Source organism: Tenrec ecaudatus, chromosome X (genome assembly GCF_050624435.1).
Source record: "Tenrec ecaudatus isolate mTenEca1 chromosome X, mTenEca1.hap1, whole genome shotgun sequence".
Taxonomy (NCBI): Eukaryota; Metazoa; Chordata; class Mammalia; order Afrosoricida; family Tenrecidae; genus Tenrec; species Tenrec ecaudatus.
In genome coordinates, this window is record NC_134548.1 from 87,614,475 (window position 1) to 87,622,577 (window position 8,103).

Here is an 8,103-nt window from a genome sequence, read left to right on the forward strand (position 1 = left end):
TGTTAATGAAATTTGCAAAGAACTAGTGTTAGAAAACCCCAAAGGAAGCAGATGCTCCGCATATCTTAAACTTAAAGAACTAAAGAAAAAAGTCAAGATTTTAGTTGCTATATTGAAAAATTCTATGAGGGAAAATAGTGGATGATGCCAGAAACATCAAAAGAAGGTGGAAAGAATACACAGAGTCTCTGTACCAAAAAGAACTAGTTGACAGTCCACTGTTTTAAGAGGTAGCCTAGAATCAAGAACTCATGGTACTGACTGAAGAAGTTCAAGCTTCATGGAAGACCATCAAAAACAAGGTTCCCGGAATTAATGGAATAAAATTGATGGCTAACTCACAGGAAGAGATTCATATTTGTACCCATTCCAAAGAAAGGTGATCCCACAGAATGCTCAAACTATAGAGCATTATCATTGATATTACATCTGAGTAAGACTTTGCTTAAGACCATCCAACAACAATTGCAGCAGTATTTTGACAGGGAGCTACCAGAAATTCAAACTGGTTTCAGACGAGGATGTGGAACAAGGGATATCATTGATGATGTCAGATGGATCTTGACTGAAAGCAGAGAATACCAGAAAGATGTTTACTTGTGTTTATTCACTATACAAAAGCATTTGACCACCTGGACACTAGTAGAAAATTGATAACATTGAGAAGAATGGAAATTCCAAAACACTTCCTTGGATGCATACTGAAGCTTTACAGGAATCAAGAGGCTTGTTGTTGTTGTTAAGTGCCATCCAGTCAACTCCAACCCATAGTAATTTTATGCAAAACAGAACTAAACACTGCCCAGACTGGCATTAGCCTCCCAATTGTTCTTATGCTTGAGCCCATTGTTGCAGCCACGGTGTCAATCCATCTTGTTGAGGGTCATATTCTTTATCAGCGCTCCTCTCCTTTACTGAGCCTGCTGTCTTTCTTCAAGCACTGGTCTCTCCTCACAAGACGTCCAAACATGTAAGAAGAAGTCTTGCCATCCTTGCCTCTGAGGAGCACGCTGGCTATACTTCTCCCAAGATAAAATAGTTTGTCCTTTTAGCAGTCCATGATACTTTTAATATTCCCTACTAGCACCACTATTCAAATGCATCAATCCTTCCTTGGTCTTCCTTATTCAATGTCCAACTCTCACACACATACGAAACGATTGGAATTGCCATGGCTTGAGTCAGGTGCACTCAGTCCTCAATGTAGTATCCTTACTTTTCAATATAATAAGTAGGTCCTGTGCGGCAGATATGCCTAATGCATTACATTTTTTAATCTCTTGACTTCTGCTTCCGTGATCATTGATTTTGGATCCAAGCAAGAAAAAATACTTGAGAATTTCAATCTTTTCACCATTCATCATGATTTATCTATTGGGCCAGCTGTGAGGTTTGGAGTCTTCTTTATATTGAGTTGTAATTCACACTGAAGAGAGCAAACCTTGATCTTCATCAGGAAGTACTTCAAGTCCTACGGGCTTTCAGCAAGCCAGATTGTGTCATCTGCATGTCACATGTTGTTAAAAGACTTCCTCCAATGCTGATATCACACTTTTCTCCAAATAATCCAGTTTCACTGATCATTTGCTCAGCATACACATTGAATAAGCATGTGTACACCCCAGACACACATCTTTCTTGATTTTAAACCATGCAGTATTCCCTTGTTCTGTTCACACAACTGCATCTTGACCCAGGTACAAATTCAAATTATGCACAAAGAAATGTTCTGAAATTCACAGTCTTCTCAATGCTATCCATAGTTTGTTATGAACCACATAGTCAATTGCCTTGGCATAGTCCATAAAACACAAGCAAACATCTTTCTGGTATTCTTAGTCAAGATCCATATGACATCAGCGAAGATATCTTTTGTTTAATGTCCTCTTCTGGATCTGGCCTGAACCTCTGGCAGCTCCCTTTCAATGTGATGCTGAAACCGTTGTTGATTGATCTTCAGCAAAAATTTACTTGCATATGATATCAATGATTTTGTTCTATGATTTGAGGATTCTGCTTAATCTCCTATCCCCAGAATGTGTATAAATATGGAGCTCTTCCAGTTGGCCAAGTAGCTGTCTTCCAAGTTTTGCAATATAGATCAGTAAATGCATTCAGTGCTACAACTTGTTGAAAAATTTCCCTTGGTATTCCATCAATTCCAGAAGCTTTGTTTTTGGCTAAGGATTTCAGTGCAGCTTGAACTTCTTCCTTCAGCGTCATTGGTTCTTGCTTATATGCTACCTGCTGAAATGGTGGGCTGTAGACTAGTCCTTTGGGGTACAGTGATTCTGTATAGTCTTTCCATCATCTTTGCATGCTTCTTGCATTATTCAATATTTTGTTCATATAATTATTCAAAATTGCACCTCAAGACTTGAAATTTTTCTTTTGTTCTTTCACTTTAAGATATGCTGAGCATGTTTTTCCCTTTTGGTTATCAAACTCTAGTTCTTTGCATATTTCATTATAATATTTGACATTGTCTTCCCCAGCTGCCCTTTGAAATTTCCTATTCAGCTCTTTGAACTCGTGTCATCTTTCATTTGCTTTAGCAACTCTATGATTAAGAACAAATTTCAGAGTGTCTTCTAGCATCTCCTTTAGTTTTTCTTTCTTTTCTTGCTTTAAAAAAGCAAATAACGCAAATAACAAGAGGCAGTTGTGTGAAAAGAACAAACGTGGTTTAAAATCAAGAAACGTGTGTGTCACGGTTGTATCTTGTCATCATGTTTGTCTGTATGATAAACAAATAATCAGATAAGTTGGTTTATATAAATAAGGATGAGGCATCAGTATTAGAGGAAGGCTTATTAATGAATTGCAATATGTACATGTCACAATATTACTTGCTGAAAGTGAGGTTGACTTGAAACAATTATTGGTGAAGAGCAAGAATTGCAGCTTTTGGTGTGGATTACAACTCAATACTTTTTGTTAAAAAAATCCTCACAACCGAAGCAATAGAAAGATCATGATAAACTGAGGGGGGAAATGGAAGTTTTCATTGATTTTTTTTTTCTTGCTTGGATCCACAATCAGTGCTCAAAGAAGTAACAGTCAAGTGATCAAATGCTTCACCTTGGGTAAATCTGCTGCAGGATATCTCTTTCAAATGTTGAAAAGCTAGGATGCTACTTTGAAGATGAATGTGCACTAGCCCAGGCCACATATTTTCAATCCCCGCCTATGCATGTAAAAGTTGGACATTGACAAAAGAATAATGAATAAGACTCAATATATTTAAATTATAATGCTTGAGAAGAATATTGAATGTACCATAGATTGCTCAAAGAGCAAACATCTGTACTGGAAGAAGTATACCCAGAATACTCCTTAGAAGCAAAGATTATGGGGCTTAATATCTCATACTTTGGACATGTGTTCAGGAGAAATCAGTACCTGGAGAAGGACATCATGCTTTGTAAATTAGAAATATAGCAAAGCAGAGGAAAACCCTTGACAAGATGAATTGGCACAGCTGCTACAAAATTGTTCACATATAAGAAAAATTGTGAGGATGGGTGCAGTACTGTTCTATTGTACTTAGGGTCGCTAGGAGTTGGAATCAACTCAATGTTGCCTAAGAACAACAACATATATTTGTTTTGAAATTTAATGATACAACTCATAGAAAGAACTTAAAATAATATCTGAATTGATAAGCATCTTATATTATTGAATTTCTTTTTTTTACTGTTCTATTGTTGAACATGGATGTTGTGTTAATTCAGGTAGACTAGAGAAACAAACCCAGGGAGACTCATATGTGTATAAGAAAGAGCTTTATATACAACAGCAGTTGAATATTGCACCAACATCCCAGCCCAGTCCAGATCAAGTCCATAAGTCCTATATTAGCCTACATGTCTGATACCAATCTATAACGTCTATGAAGTCCTCTTCAGACTCATGAAACACATACAATGATGCCAAATGCAGAAAAATCACAGGTGGGAAGTATTGTGGATCCAGTGGCATTGTAAGCATCTCAGTGCTGGCAGGGGTCTCCAAGGGGCTCCTCCAGCCATCACCGTGTCTCCATGTGTCTTCTTAGAAGAGCATCTCTGAGGGAGTGAGCTGAGAGAAAACATGTCTGCTGCCCCCAAGGAGGATGAGATAGTTAAGGTTTATTGTGCCAACCTAGCCATCAAACGCATGTGGGATTAATTGGAGGGTGGAGATATAAGTGGCTCAGTAAGTCTCACTGGGTTGGGTCTCTTGCTCTCTGATCATCGGACTAGGATGCAGCTGCCTTAGCCAATTCCCAGCTTCAGCTGGCAAGGCTCACTTCCTGTGAAACATCCCTGATGGGAAGCCACATAGATCTACCCTGATGCAGCCATGGGTGCTGGAACAGCTGTGTGGAGACTCTTGCCAGTGCTGAGATGCTCACTGATTTGGCTTTCCTCCTGCAGACGGTGTCATTGCGTGTGTTTTGTGAGACTGAGGAAGACTTTGTAGATTGGTGTCGGACATATGGGTTAATGTTGGACTTATGGGCTTGGACAACACTGGATTGGGATGCTTTCTTAATGTACACTTACCCTTTATATAGAACTCTGTCTTACATACACATGATTTTCTGTGGATTTAGTTCTCTAATGTACCCAGAGTAACACAGAGGAAAAACAGGAGTTCCTAGACTCCTCAGGAAAAGCTATGCCCACACAGAGGCCTCCTTGTTTATAGCCTGATTGGCTAGACTCTACCCCTACACATTTAGTCCTCAGATCGGCATCAGATTCTGTAATTACCACCAGTGTTCCTCATTTCATTTATCTATTATGAATAATACATGGAAATTCCTTGTGGAGCACCTTTATGCACTTCTCTTATTTTAGCAGCTACGTTCTTAGGCTTGAAATCACAAAATCAGATGTTATAAAATTATAAAGTTTTTGATACATAATCCCATGCTGTTTTTTAAAAATCATTTTATTGGGAGCTCGTACAATTCTTATCACAATCCATACATCCATGCATTGTCTCAAGCACATTTGTACATATGTTGCCATCATCATTTTCAAACCATTTTCTTTATATTTGAGCCCTTAGTGTCAGCTCCTCATTTTTCCCCTCCCTCCCTCATGAACCCTTGATAATGTGCAAATTATTATTATTATTTCATGTATTGCAATGTCCGCTGTCTCTTCCCACCCGCTTGTCCCTTGTATTTTGTCTATCCCCCTGGAAGGGGGTTATAGGTAGGTCATTGTGATCGGTTTCCACTTTCCACCCCCCAGCCCCACCTTCCCCTTCCCCTCCTAGTATGGCCACTCTCAATATTGGTCCCAAAGAGTTTATCTGTCCTATATATTCCCTGTGTTTCCAGCTCTTACCTGTACTAGTGTACATGCTCTGGTCTAGCTTGATTTGTAAGGTAGAATTATGGTCATGATAGTAGGGGGGAGGAAACATTAAAGAACCAAAGGAAAGCTGTATGTTTCATCGGTGCTACACTGCACCCTGACTAGCCCATCTTCTCCCCACGACCTTTCTGTAAAGGGATATCCAATTGCTTACAGATTGGCTTTGGGCCTCCACTCTAAACTCTCCCCTCATTCACATTATGATTTTTTTGCTCTGGGTTTTTGATGCCTGATACCTGATCCCATCGACACCTCATGATCACACGGGATGGTGTGTTTCTTCCATGTGGGCTCTGTTGTTTCTCAGCTAGATGGCCACTTGTTTATCTTCAAGCCTTTAAGACCTCAGATGCTATATCTTTTGATAGCTGAGCACCATCAGCTTTTTTTCACCACATTTGCTTATGCACCTGCTTTGTCTTCAACAATCATGTTGGGAAGGTGAGTATCTCAGAGTGCTGGATTATTTGAACAAAATGTCCTTGTGCTGAGGGAGTACTTGTGTAGAGACCCAATGTCCATATACTTCCTTAACACTAAACCTATAAACATATGAACATAGATTTATTTCCCCATCGTCAAGTATAAATATATTTACATATGTAGATTCCTGTATCTAGATCTTTATAAATGCCCTTTGCCTCCCAGTTCTTTCCTCTATTTCCTTTTACTCTCCTCTTGTCCCATTATCATGTTCAGCCTTCATTTGGGTTTCAGGAATTCCTCTCAGTTACATTTCCCTCAACCATGCTGTTGTTAGTTACCTTCAAAAAAGTCTCTGATTTCTGTTGGCACCATGGATTGCATCATAGAACAAATTCATAGTGTGACTTTAATCCAGAATCTTGTACTGTTTTACTCTTCCATCAGGAGTAAATAGAGCACTTGCTTGGCTCCTCACATATCCCCTCTAACACAAAAAATCATCATTAGAAACCAAAACGTTTTTCACCTAATCTGATAGGTGAACTACAACATAGGATCCCTTATTATTTAAAGATTACTGATGTCAGAAAGAAAGACCATTTAAAATGTCAGAATAGCAAAAGTATTGGCATCCTTCAACTATGGTCAGAGGGAATTCACTGGAAGATTCATCTATGTGTGGATCAAGCAAATGGATTAAAAATTAGATCCGTTTTTAAAAAGTGAAGAGGAAATACATGTAGATTAAGTCTCTGAATATAGACTGTTGTTATTAGCTTTTGTGATACTTAATTTTTGGTTTCGTATGTTTCTAGATATATGAAATCCAGGATTGGTGAATCTATAGAGAGAGTAACTGAATGAATGATTTCTTGTGGGTACAGCAAGGGAGGTCGGGATGACATGGGGCACTAATAACAAGGAGTACAAGAAAGTAGAACATGTTCTAAAATTGAGAATGGGAGTGATTGTACAACTCTTCTTGATATGATTGAACTATTGAATTGTATGTTATATAAAATCCCAATGAAACAACTTTACATAAATAAAATGTCAGAATAAACTGAAAATTGTAATTGAAATACGGATATTCGTTTGAAAATGAAATATGTTATCAAACTAAACTCATTTTATATTTCATAAAAGTAAGTTATAATTAAATTTAAGCACTGAATCAAATATTGCTGTGGAGCAGCGGTTCTCAACCTCCAACCCATTTGGGGGTCGAGCAACCCTTTCACAGAGGTCGCCAGATTCATAACAGTAGCAACATTGCAGTTATGAAGTAGCGACAAAAATACTTTTATGGTTGGGGGTCACCACAATATAAGGAACTGTATTAAAGTGTAGCGGCATTAGGAAGGTTGAGAACCACTGCTGTGGAGGAAAGTATTTTTTGCTGAGAAAATTATAACACATAAGGTATGATATATACCACTTTATATTTTATTTCTACATCTTGCTCATAGTCATTTTGCACAAAATAATTGTGGCTATCACCAAGTTTACCAAAATTTCCCCAAAAACCCCCAAACTTCCTGTTATCTGACTCCAACTCATAATGACCTCATAAAGCAGAGTCTAGGTTTCCTAGACCTTGCAGTTAGCAGCCTGAGGGGTAACCTCTTTAACACGGGGATGTATTAATATTTTTTATCATGAAAAAGCTTCTTTTGATATAATTATTTCATCATTATAGTGAATTTTCTAATGTTTAGTTGTTAACTAATGTGAATCTGCCAGTTCATCTGTCACTATTTTAGCATGTGATCCAAGCTGTTACCTTCATTTCTTTGTTTGATGTCTGTGTTAGCCTGGGTAGAGTAGAGAAACAAATTAATGGACATTTATATGTGAATTTCATACAGAAAGAGTTCTATATAAAAGAGCAATCGAATATCGAGAAAACATCCCAGTCCAGTCCAGATCAAGTCCATAAGTCCAATATTGACCCATATGTCCGACATCAATCTATAAAGTCCTCTTCAGACTCACAAAATGCATACAATGATGCTGCATGAAGGAAGATCATAGGCCAGTGCATGGAAAGTCTTGTGGATCCAGTGGCTATAGAGGCATCTCAGCACTGGCAGGGGTCTCCACATGGAACTATCTCCACATGGCTCGAGGTAGTTCCATGTGTCTTGTCAGTGAGCATGCCACACAGGGAGTGACTCTGTGTCCCACCTCCAGCGAGCTATTTATCATCATGGCCCCTCCAAATGAGGTCATCAAGCTGTGACCTGATTGATAGGATGGACTCCACCCCTTCACTTTTTCAAATTGACAACAGATTATATAACTA